Below are 13,160 nucleotides of genomic sequence, written 5' to 3'. Positions count from 1 at the left end.
CGGTGAAGCTTGATTTTCATGCTATTTTTGTTTTCCCTGTGATTTCGACAAGCGGAACGTGCGTCCTAATCATCAGGATAGGAAGGGGGTGCGCACAGGGGAGCTCGGGGGATGGTTGGGGAGATTGGAGCTGTCAGTGGCTGGCGTGTGCAAGTGACAAGCCGCCGCCAACTGCCACTTAGTTGCCAAGCGCTACATCCAGAGTGACTTGCAATTTTCCAACTATCACTTTCAAAATGGATTGTAATTCCGCGGGACGGGCCGCCCTGTCAGTGACGGCTCCCAAAAGGTTGGCCGCTCTGAAGGATGGGCCGGCCACGCGCAGACAGCTGGCTGTCTGTTCGAGGAAGAAAATCGAAACAAAATAAGGAATGAGAATTATACAGTAATGGGGTGGCTGTATGAACAGCATCAAGATGGCATTTCTATTTGAGGTAAATTAGATGGCAAGATGGCCAGTGTTTTTTTTCCCCACAACGTTGATGGACAAGGATAGTTAGATGCAAGTGAAAGCGTCAAAGGAGGCTCAGTTAGCATTTTAATGAGGGAAAAAAAGATATTGAATACAAAAGTAATAGATCAAGATTTATTTTAAATACTTAGTCAAGCACTTAACAAGCACTTGTCTCTCTGGGGTGACATCGTTGCACCGTTATTGTGTTGTGTGCAAAATAAACAAGGTATTGTCATAATAAAGCTGTATGCTGTATCCGGTGTGTACATTTATGGAAATGTACACTTTAATGTCTCGTTATATAAGACGGTAAGGCATCAAGTGACTCAATAAAGCTGCCGCCGACAGTTGTTAAGGTTAGTCTATCTTAGGAAAGCTAGTCTGAATTGATAAGAGCCATCTTAACACTTAGAGTATGAAAAGTAACCAAAGTTCGTAACCAAAGTTAAAAAGAAGGAATTGAAAAGCTAAAGAAAGAATGACAACGCAACACTTCCATCAGAAATAAAACAAGCCAGCAATGTAGCACCTGTAATGTAGGTTCTGTGAAGGTAATGTCAAACCTTGCTGGTAGTTTGAAAACTAAAAGGTTATGGGCAAATTTGTTTTACATCATTGATGTGTGCTAAACATCCGTTCAATAAACAAATACAAAACTTCCACCTATGGTTGTTTACATTAGCTTTCTAAGGCAAAAGGGGAGCTAACCATCAACATTTTACAGATAAAACATGGCAATTCTCTGGTTCAATTTTGGTAGTAAAACCTCAGAAGAGTTGTTCAGAGAGCTCATTTATGAAGGTGGGAACAAGCCATTTACCAATTTTCCACGATTTAAAAAGCTCCCCTAGCATAAATGGGCTATGTCTTTAATCCTCACTAGCATCCACCATGTTGCTCATGAGTCCGAATGTGTCTGATTACACCTGAAACAAATTATATAAATGGCATAAAGAAGCATGCGTTTGGGAGCTATTTATAATGTATTTGATGAAATTCAACAAAACAAACCTACAATCTGGAATGACAGCTGCTTTTTTTAGATATAGTGGACAGTTGGAGGCCTTTTGTCGACACAACTTTATAGCAACCGTATCTATATTGAACGCTTCATTCTGGAATTATTGAGCTCAGGTTGCACGCATCCATCGTCACTTGAGAAGCTAGTGGCTTGCTAATTCCGTCTCCTAGCTATACATTAACTTTACGTTATAGCCATCCGTGCGTTAGGTTCATTAGCGTGAATGAAATTACAGCAGGCCCAGGGAATCGATGTGCGTAATTAGCGAGAGGTGTGTCCCAGTAGAGCCGCATAAGATATAGTATATGGACAGAGGGGGTGATGGACCCCATTGAAAAGCCATCGTGTGCTCCTTCAGTCCTAACGACAAAGCCATAGAGTAGTGGCAGTCTGGCAGTGTAGCGTGGTCAGGACTAGCAAGGACTGTTCTGTTGGCCTCAACACTACCAGAATCTCTTCCTTTACTAGCGGTCCATGATTTGTATTAAATTTTTATTCTTTTAAACCTCGACAGTAAAGGTGTCCAACTAGACCCGTCCCGCCACATAATTTCATGTGGCCTGCGAAGGCAAATCATTTGCATTGACGTCCTGTTTCTTGCTCAATACAAAAATTGCAAATTTTCTTAATAATGTTGACCTATTACGAGGAATTTTGTTACGATATTACCAGCATATTTTGTTACCGATCCCCGTTTTCAAATAAAGTGGAAAAAATATTTTACTAGCTTCTGATTTCAAAATTAGTTTGTGTGTATGTGATATAATAATCATGCATTTTTTTGTATGTGTGTTCACAGTCATAATGGGAAACCAACCATTTGTGACAAAAATTTGACATCTCTGCTCTCCTCCATGTTCCTGCTTTGTCAATCTAATCTGCTTCAGGTCGTCAGAATAAGTAACGTTGGCCGATGTAACGTATTTACAATGAGACAGTTTCACTATCCAGTCAAATTCAGCTTCACAGGGCTGGCACACGTCAGAATTGCTTCGTTCCATTCCAAGTTCAGATAGCAAAACCCATTTGTAGCAATGTGCACAGTAACACGTTCATTTCATGGTCGGTATCTGAATTGCTCCAGATAATGTACGTGGCACTCTTGTATGCTATTTCTGTGTCGTACCGGTGGCTTGTTTAATTGCGACATGATAGTGGTGGCATGAAGAGGTGGATTAAGTCAGGTAAGTCCCTGCTGAGGGAACCAAATGTACGGCGCGCCACTGAGTATTGGAGACGTGATAATGCTGGCCCAGTGAAGTGAGATGATGCCGCCTGGAGTCAGCCGAGCTTCAAGAATAAACAAAAGAGTCAAACAATAAATGCAGCTCATTGGTTTGGAATGTGCGTAGGTGCTATGGGATGTGTTGCGTGGGTGTTTGTGCTATTAGCACAAAACGATGTTTTGTCACAATTGATGACACATGTGTTGCTCTCGCCTTTTGGGAAGGGGGGGGGGGCTTGGAACGGATTAGGGCATTTACATGGAAAACGTGTCTCTGCTTATAAAATGTTCTAGTAAAGAAAATTCTTCCTGAACCAATTAATTTCGTAAATAGAGGTGCCACTGTAGGTGACTTTATTAATAGTTAATACGCAGGGTGAATTTGCTGCATAGCTCATCCTTGGAAGTTCCGCTGTATAAAATATCACCCAGCCCGTGACACACTACACTCATATCGCCTTCATGCAAGCACTCCGACTGGCTTCAGTGGGCCGCCCGCAATCACCCTCCTCCAGCTCCCAAAAAGCTCCTCCTCTCTCCTCATTATTTGGCTCGTCTCCGGTTGCCCCCTCCCATCGCACGCACACAAAAACACACACACGGGGAATGTTCCCTAGCCTTGTGCTGACCCGTTGTGTGCGTACTGACGTCACTTACTAGACAAGGGGAGGCATCCTTCCAGACACATAGACACAGTCACACACGTGCACACATAAACACACACGCACAGGCTGCGATCGAGGGGCTGGGGTGCGGCGGCGGCGGTGGCGGGGGGGTTGCATTCCTGAGCAGGCACACAGACACACATCACCACGCCTGGCGGAGGGGAAGCATGGGGAGCGCTCAGCTGTAGCGGGTAGGCGGGGCAGAGCAGGGGGATGGTTGGCGGATGGGAGGCGAGGAGGGGAGGTGAGGGAGCGGGGGGAGGGGGTGTAATGGGGGGGGGGGGGGTTGTTGAGGTGGCAGCAAGCCAGCTTTCCTCTGAGCTCAGCACTTCCCCTTTCAGCTCCAGCCAGCCGCTGCTTTTTTTTGCGTAATGCACAGCAGCCTCCCGCCGGCTGGACCGCCAACTCAATTTAACCCCTTCCTTCCCGGATGCGCGGAGGTCACACCAGCCGTTCTCCTCATCTCCCTCAGTGTTATGCTTGTGCAACCACAACCACCCCCCCGCCCCCTCACCCATCCTCCCTTCCGAACAGCCCCCGCCAACATCCTATTATATAGCTCATAGGTTCATATCATTACCTTGACACACATGAAAGTACGCATGGATGCACGCACGAGGAAGTCAGCTAAGCTCTTCAGAAGGCATTTTCTTTTTTGTTTTGAACAATGCTGGCAGGCGCTGGATTGCCGAATGTTCCTGTTTGTCATTGTTCTTTGATCACAGCGAGGGCGAAATGTTGTGAACGTCCAAAAAACACATCATTATTAAAAGAGGAAAACAATTCCATGCGGTTTTGGCCCTATCATCTTAAGTCCATCTACCCATTTTGTACTCATTAGGGTCATGTGTCTGCCGGAGCATTCACGCTTATGTTGAGAAACTCTGGACAATCTTTTGAGTACGCACTGATCCGAACATCCATGTTTTTTTTTTTTGCAATGTCAGAGGAAGCCGCAGTACCTGTCTGTGAGGCAGTTGTGCTAACCACTAAAGGCCACAGTAAAAAGTTATCAAATGTGGTGCTGGAAAGAGAAACAAAGTGGAACAAAAATATTCAAACTGATCAACGCGATTGTTTTTAGCAGATAATCATGAAGTTAGCCTTAAAAGAAATTACATTGTTACCTCAGGAGCATACCCTCATCCTGAAAACGGCAGAATCAAGCTCTTCCAATGGCCATCTCAGTCTCTAGACCTCAACCCCATTGAAAAGCTGCGGAGTGAGCTCAAGAGGAGCGTGCGAAGGAGAGGACACAGGTCACTGCATGATTTAGAGAGATTGTGCAAAGAGGATTGGCCAAAGATCCCTCTTGCATTATTCTCCGGTCGTCTTGCAAAACATCATAGGAGAAGATTAGGTGAGGTTTCGTTGGGGGGGGGGGGGGGTGTTCTGCAAAGTATTCCCATCAAGGGTGTTAATAAATGGAGCGCACAAAATTTAATGTGATTTCCCCCGGAAAAAAAAAAAAGATTGATTTTATTAGAAGCTAAAGATCACATCTAAACTGTTGTTGTATGCTAGTGTGCCAATAATTACGGAGAGCGGTGAATGTCTTCAATAAACTTAACATGGGTGTTTTTGGAGCGTGGAGAAAAAAAGCCAAAGTACCCATTCATTACTTTAAATTCTTGCATTATTATTACCAGGCAGCATGATGAACTCGTGGTTAGCACATCGGCCTCAAAACAATCTGGGTCCGCCTCTCCACTGGATCATCTATTTGGTGACTTTACTCCAGGCTACTCCTCACAGTCCAAAAACATGAATGCTCGTTTCATTGACATCTGTAAATTGTTCAAGTATGAATGTGAGTGTGAGTGCTTGTTTGTCTGCGATTGGCTCGAGACAGGTCCGGGGGGTTTACCCCACCCGAAGCTTCTGCTCACTCGCATGCAATGGAAAATAGATGGGTGGACATCATGGTTTCTTTTTCCTATCAATGGGCTACAAATAGCCCCGCGTGGATGTGAACAAGACAAAGAAGTGTCACGGCTCACATTAACCACGGCAGACAGTTTGCGCAGGAAGGATGGGCGCCCAAGGAGGTGACGGGTGGGAGGTGAGCATGTCTCACGTTTTAATATCGCTTGACACGCGTCGTGCAGCATTTCTCAAGTCGGCATCAAATATCTGCGGTCAAGAGGCGGTGAAATGAAGGGGAGGGAGGGTGAAGATGACGGCGGAGGAGGAGAGGAGGGATCGGGAGAAAAGGTAAAAGAGTACGCGGGGGTCGATGTTGCTGCCTGCGGGCTATTGCTGTAAATATTGACGTTGATGTTAGGAGCATTCTCCCAAGGATAAACTATAAAGCAAAAGGGAGGCGGTGGCATCACATGCTACAGAAGAGGGGGGGACGGTTGGGGGAGAAATCAATGAGCTGCGAAGCCTCGCAATCGGAGAATTGAGCTCCTCGGTTTCCACTCTCACGCTAACAGCAGACGTTACAGAAGCGACTCCTCTTTCACGCTAATAAACATCAAAATAGACCCCCGTTGGAAGAGCGGGGGAAAGACCACTCCAACCCCCCAACGCTCCAGATGCCTCACTCTCTTTTGTTGACATCTGTATATGTCGCCATGACAACTCGCCGCTGGTGCGAGCGTGCGTATTTGCATTGGAGGGCACGTGATTGTTGGCAAATAAAAGAGGCGTGTACGGCGCAGCCATTCACTGTGGCTTCATCACACGCTTTGCCTCTTTGTCGTATTTGTATGGAACCTGTTCGGTTATTGTAGGCCTAGAGGCCCGTAGCGCACATTGCACATGAGACGACGGAGGACGTCTCGAATGTCGGTTCATCTCCGCGTCAACAGCATACGCGCACCATTTTCTTTCACGGGGGTATGAACCCGGTGCCATGGCAACCAGAAAGGACGTTAGAAGGACCTGCGAGTTCACCGCAAAGGATTGAGAATGTGTTTATGCGAGATTCATATCCTGTGGGCAAGTCAGCATTCACCCATGAAGTAGGTCAGTGAAATTTTCCCAAATTAGGTCAGTGGCAGTCAATGGATGCCAATGTGAGTGTGCACACTGTGAGGGGTGGTGAGAGGCGGCGGTGGGGGGTGGGGGGGGGGTGCTCTAAAGCCATGTTTCCACCACGCGGTATGCTTGGGTGGCCAAGGTGTGGTTTGGAGGCCCGATGTGGCGTCCGTGGCGGAGTGTGTGAGAGCTGCGTCAGCTTTGTGAAACAGTGTGACATCATTATGTAACATACAAGGGAGGAGCACAACATTGGAAACCAAGGGCAAGGAATGAAACGGGCACCGAGCGGGAATTGGACCCACCGATGTGAACCACTACACTATATAAGCTAAAGACACGATACTCCAGTTGCAAATGTCAGTTATGGGAAATCGCTACACGACCAACGGCACCAATCACAAGTCATCTCAAAGAAGAACATTACCAAACAGTCACCAGTGTGATTCATAACACTACCAACTGGCCGGATCAAAATTGCCCTATTGTGGCGACGTCGATTTCGCAAGTCACAAATTTGAATCACGCAATGATTAAAGTAGTACGCTCTGTCCACTGTCAAACTGCCAATGACCCCAAACACAAAAGTGGCTTCTGTGAACTGGCCACAATCGACAAAGTCACATTTGGGAGCTAGCCCCAAACATGAAACTCTTCGACATGAACGACTACTTGAGTGATGAGCCCAATCACTAAAGTCACCAATGTGAACCATAACAATCAATGGCCCAAAGCACCAAAATCCCCAAATCAGTACACTACAAATGTTAGCGGGTCAACCACTACACTGTCCCGGCTCATCTGCCACACTTCTAAACGCTCCTTACCTCAGTCAATGGTCTCAATGTGTAAATATGAATAAATAATGTTTTGGGTCTTGAATACATTAAAGAATGCTGACTGAATATAAACCCAGTAGATCTCTGAGGTGTGCAAACTTGAGAGTTCTAAGCAAACAGAACGAAGCGGCATTTAGCGGCATGGTCAAGTGGCCCAAGGGCACGCCAAACGGTCAGCAAGTGAACCAGCATACCATTGAGCGCCCCAATCAGGAACTTCCCCACAATGACTCCCACTGTAAGTCGCCGACGTGAGCCACTATATTACCAACGGCCCCCCTAATCGCAAAAGGCACCTTCTTACGAGCCACTACACTAATAATCAGTCAAGCGACATTGCGAGGGAACCGCTTCACTCGCAGTGGCCGTCAACTGTGAAAGCGAGCGGCTACACGACAGGTGGCCCCAATTAAGGAAGTCAACCAAGTGAACCGCGCCGCACTACTTCCTTTTCCCCATCTTCTGATATGAACAAACTGTCAACATTACAAATAGGTGGTTGACACAAATATAGGTGCAGTTGTGATTTTGGAAGCTCAAAATCAAAGTGTGTGGCTAAAAATCTTCTAACCACATCAAGATCGGAAAGTTTACTTCAGTAAGTGGACTCATTTATATGCCAGGAAGACTCCAGAGACTTGAGTCCAGAGTACACTGGCTGACTTGGTGTGTTTTTCCCAGATTAGCGTGAGTTGTGTTAGTTTACACAAAAGCAGAATGAGGCATGAAACACCCCCCCCCCCCCCAAAGCAGATTTCGTCTTTTGTTTTGAAACAACTTCAAGCAGTCACTTTTTCTCTGCTCAAACATCTTTTGTATCAGGAGGCGGGCGCATCAAACAAGCTGTTTTGATTGCGAGCGCTTATGAAAAGCAGTCCGATTTGGTTACAGCGCCTCGGTCTGATTATTTAGCAGCCCTCCTCCTCTTCCTCCACTGGGCCCCCTCCAGCTGTTTGGATGGCTGCTTGCTTGTCATCTGCCTCTGTTCCTTCAAGTTTCTCCCCCTCCCCGTTTTCAAGAAGCCACAGTGGGAGCGCAGCTTGTCGCCGATAAATGGCGGAACACAGGACACTTTGAAGTCTGCCGCTGCGTTCGGAATGCGCTTTCATCGTCCTGCATCTGTCAGTCAAGGCGAGGAGCCCAAAAGGAAACTTTTTTTTTGTTGTCGTTCGTGTTGCACGAACCGTACAGCCTCCCTCCCTCTCTCGTTTCCTCTTTGTTCATACACAAACAACCAAAACGACTAACAACAGCCAGAGTGCACTGGATAATAATCCGCAAGGCGTTGCCGTCGTGATGTGACCAAGTAGCTAAGGCTTGTGGAGTAGTCACATGAGGAAGTGGTTCTGCGGGGTTTGGCCTAAGTCAATCATGTGAACCGCTACACTTACCAATGACCCCAAGGGTAAAAGTCAAACACGACACTACAAATGCCAAAGTCCCCCGTGTGAAACACAACTGTCAATGAACCCCGATGTGAAACTTTTCTAAAAATGGTCAGCTAGCACATGTGAACCACTATCCTACTAATGGCCCCATTTGGGAAAGTTATCTATGAGAACCACTCCATCGGCAATGAACCCTAAAAAAAAAAAAGTGTCATTTGACGGGCTGCGTGATATAGCCAAAAAAAATATTGTCACGACAAAGGCCCCATGCAAAGACGCGCAATAACTTTCATATGGAACTGCATGCTTTTATCTGACTTTGACCAATCAGATGCAACCGTAAATGAGCATCGGCAGGCAAACAGTGTCCAGTTGCATTACGATCACTAAATACCTTAAATACTAACAATTACCACTATTGATTCGCGGCGAATACATTAAGCCTGCTTACTTTGATCATAAAAATGTCATTTATTTAAGTCCATATTTAATACTGCAGTAATATCGACATCGCAATTTTCAACACCCACATTGCAGGCTTGTCCAATATTGCGCAGTTTTAATGTGAATCACTGCGTGACCAGCGGCTCCAGTAATCCACAAGGCTGCTGTGCTATGCATCTGACTGTCCACTTCCACACTGCGGAAGTGCATCTGTGGGGTGTTTTGTAACTCCATACAAGGGGGGAGGGGTGTCAGAGAGGAGGTAGAAGGCCACTGACAGGTATCTTCCACGGGTAAGAACCCCACCTATTCCCGCAAGCCCGCAGTCTAGGTCTGATAGTCACAGAAATGGCGAGGGGAGGGGGGGGGGGGGACGAAAAGCTCTGTTCCCTGGGCAAAAATCAAACCGCCGGGAGATGTGACAAGGCCGACTTCCCCCTTCGCCGCTTCCACCCCCACCCCGTGCCCTCTGCTGCCAATCACGCGTCACATGCTTCACACCCTCGCCCGACGCACACACTCCCGTTGGTGCCAGGGCCTGGGCTGTCTCTCCAAGTTAAAGAGATGTAATGGAGAGAGCGAGCGGACAAAGAGACACATGAGGAGAGAGGCTTCCAATGTGCTTGCTGAGCGTGGCTTGGAGGGGGGAGCGAGCCACAATGAGTTACAGTGACTAACGTTACCAGCCAGGGAGAAATGCCTGGAACAGAGCGGCTGGGTATGCGAGCCAGAGGACTGAACCGCGGCCAGCCTGGATGGAGTCTCGGTCCAGATAAGTTGGGCTCAGACCAAGGGCCCAGCCACAGCTTTTCGGCGACAGGAAGAAGGGATGGAGGGGGGGGGGGGGGAAGGCGAGGCGTGCTTATGGGCAAAACAGAGAGAGAGAGTGTGTGTTTAGAGGCTTTTCAGCAGCAAAAGCGGGGATGGTTGGAAGGGAAGCGCTGCAAGTAAAGCCAGCCGAGCTGGATCCGAGGCGCAGAGGCAGGGCCATGGCCGAGCCGGGACGGCGGAAAGAGGAGCCAAGGGCTGGAGGCCAGAGGAAGGGAAGGAAAGAAGGGGGTGGGGGGCTGGAGCATAGCTGGGGCCAAGGCCAGAGCCAGGGGCCCCCAGCTTTAGATTTAGTCAGCTGTTCCCCTGGCCAGCAGCTGGAAGGACATACAGAGAGACGGATGAAAGAGGGGAGAATTTTAACAGGAAAGCAGAGAAGGAGAGAGACGTACGCAGGGGTGGGAGTGGAGGTTTAGGAGGTGGACAGTGGAAACGCCATTACATTCCAACTCGCAGAGGTGGAAAAACCACTCACACTCTTTACATTGGTAGAAGTACCGTACACACTTGGGGGAGAAAAAAAAAAGTGTCCTTTAACCAGTGGATCAAGACGTCATGCTCAAAATGTGCACACGTCGGCTACAAGCTAAGTTTCAAAGTCAACAAGAAGCTGTAGCATCCATTGAAGAAAAAAGAGATTGGTTCACTTCTCCTGTCCCATGGAAATCCATTTCAATTCCAAGCGGCGACTCACGGTTCCAAATACGCATCGGCGCTCTTCGCCAACGCTCCTCTCTCCTCATCCTCAACTTCAGCAGCCATCCATCCAGCCGCACCAACGCCAACTGTCCAACAGCGCTGACATAGCCACTGAACAAATCGGGGTTGTGAAAAATGCTGCCCATTAATGGCGCAAAAAACACAAGCAGCCCAGGTCTGTCCAGCACCGATAGTCAATGGCGCCGACATTCCTCCCAATCAAAATCTGTGCTGGTACAGGCGTGCTGCCTGTAAAATTAAAAGTAAAAATATATGAAATCTGACATTCATGCTATCGAAACGTGTTCCCGTAGCTTTGCTAACGTTGTGCCGAGTAACGAAAAAATGCTAAATTAGACGAAATAAAGACAGCGAATTAGGCGTGCACAACCAACAATGTATTTGTCATGAATCATGACTGGAGCCGACATCAAATTCTTTTAAATAAGGCCATGGATTGACATTATCTTGCTTAGCCGAACCGGTTGCCATCACTGCTCACAGTTCATCGCTGGATATACACATTCATCCTTGTCGCTGTTGTCAGTCCCCCCACCCTCCACATTATCAACGCTCCAAAATCTCAACTGTGGTTGACTTTCCCTCTCTCCCATCCTTATTTTCGCGGTGCAGTCAAAATCAGTAACAAGGCTATTTTGACACCGTAAAGAGTAACAACCGAAAGCTGAAAAACGTACTAAACTACAGTAACAAAGTATTTGTACTTTATTCCACCCGGCTGCTGCCGACGGTAACCCAGACAGGAGGTGGTTAAGGCTCATTGGGCTCCCCCAAACCACTCGTCCCCTCCTCGCTGGCTCACCAGACCGGTCCTCCTCGAGCCAGTTGCGCTCGGGCAACAGACCCGCTATTCATTGCGGATCGCCCAACACCGTGACCCTAAGCACGCTCCAGTAGCCCCTCACTAACAGGTGCCATATACGCACGCTCACTCGGGAGCCAGCGGTTGCAAATGACAACACACATGACTGTGAATTGTGAGGGGGGGCGGGGGTTTGGGTGCGTAACTGCTGCACAAATAAGGAAAAGCGAGGAACAAACGAGGGATGAGATACATTAAATTGTACATATTTGGTTTCTAGGAAAAGCTGAGGTGGGGGTGGGGCTAATAACAAAGCACTTTATGAAGGATCATATTCCATTGAGATGGACACGGGCGGGTAAAAAGCATTTTGGCCACGACTGACTCAGCACTCAGATTGTGCAGGTGTGCGACGCTTGCATACACGTGCTGTGCAACGCATATCAATGAGGTGTATGTGGCCTGCTACCTCCTTCATTTGCTTTCCCATACGCCACAGTTTTGCATACCGGAGAGAGGATTTTCCTTTAAAAGGAGCCAGAAAAGGAATATGAAGCAGGAAAAACTGATGCAACTCCATTTCTGATGCCCATGCTTGACATGGGCTACGGTTTACGGCGGAATGACGTCGCCCAAATATGTTCTTACCTCAATCACAAAACAAAAAAATGTAGTAGTCAAGTCATAATATTACTAAATACGGTACTTGCGTTAAAAATCAATCAATACATTGGAATGTAAAAAAAAAACAGTTACGTTTGGCAGTAAATAAGCGGGGATTCTTGAGCACATTCCCACTGCACAAACCTCATATGTCGTTCCCACTGCAAACTGAGGACTTCTTTTTTTATTCATTTGTAATGGAATAATTACTTGAACGAAGTAACTCAACCAACTACATTTATTCAAAATCAAACATATTCCTGTTGTTTCCGGTTTGGGGAAAAAAGATGTCTGTCCACATAAACCAACTACAACCCGGATCAGATCCATTTTGCGCAGTCATTTAAACGCAGCATGGAAAATACCATTCAAGGCTCATGGGGGTTCTCAGTTTAAAGCGGAGTGCCATTGTAATGAGGGAAACAAAACGGGAATGTGTACATATTGTAACTCAAAAGTCCCTGACGAACAATCAACAAACAGCGCCGTCCCCAATAAGAGGCATCTCCACCAAAGGTAGAATATCCAATAATGTTGTTGAGGACAATTAAGAGTCATCTATCAATCTAATATATGAGTTTCTGAGGTTCGAGAGGAAGCTGGACCACGGGGGGAGATGCAAATTCCACGCAGGAAGGCCGGAATCTAAAGCTCAGAACTGCGAGGCAGATGTGTTAACCATTAGGGCACCGTTCTGCCTCAAACCGTATCACCTGGTGGAACCAAAGCTCAATTCGAAAAACTCCTCCTTTCTCTCCCCTCCATCACTCTCCTGCCTCTCCCCGCACCCATCTGCCCTTTCGTCTTCCTTCTACCGCTTTCCTGCCATCTCATCCCCCTGTTAGCTACCCCCCCACCCCCACCCACCCTGCTTTATGGCGCAGGCATCTAGTGTGGAATATAGATCAGCGCGAGATGGATGGGACACCAGGAGCTCCGGCCAATCCCGTAGGTCCCAGACCAAAGATTAACTAAATATTAGCTGACAGCAAGAAAGCGAGGCAGGGACACAGCTGCAGCTGCCCGTGCCACGGCTCATGGAACAAACGACACAGCGTCAGCCTCAGCCCAAACACACCGGGGAGGGGTGCAGATTCAGGCGTGCACATGCAATCAGAGGCGCCCT

The 13,160-nt window shown here is 47.5% G+C and overlaps 1 protein-coding gene across 2 annotated transcripts in view; it reads right to left on the bottom strand.

Moving 5' to 3' along the window:
* The window catches only part of LOC127602371 (zinc finger SWIM domain-containing protein 6), a 60,361-nt gene that overhangs the window by 31,627 nt on the left and 15,574 nt on the right, over positions 1-13,160 (bottom strand). The window contains exon 1 of one of the 2 annotated variants that reach the window (XM_052068439.1): positions 4,493-4,721. The exons of the other annotated variant lie outside the window; for it this stretch is intronic. The gene's annotated coding sequence lies outside the window, so the exon portion shown is untranslated. Of the gene's footprint in view, positions 1-4,492; positions 4,722-13,160 lie in introns of those variants that run through there. 2 annotated transcript variants of the gene reach the window in all.

Source organism: Hippocampus zosterae, chromosome 6, assembly GCF_025434085.1.
Source record: "Hippocampus zosterae strain Florida chromosome 6, ASM2543408v3, whole genome shotgun sequence".
NCBI classification, from domain to species: Eukaryota; Metazoa; Chordata; class Actinopteri; order Syngnathiformes; family Syngnathidae; genus Hippocampus; species Hippocampus zosterae.
Note: the sequence above shows the minus strand (reverse complement) of the source record. Positions and strands in the feature narration are given on the sequence as shown.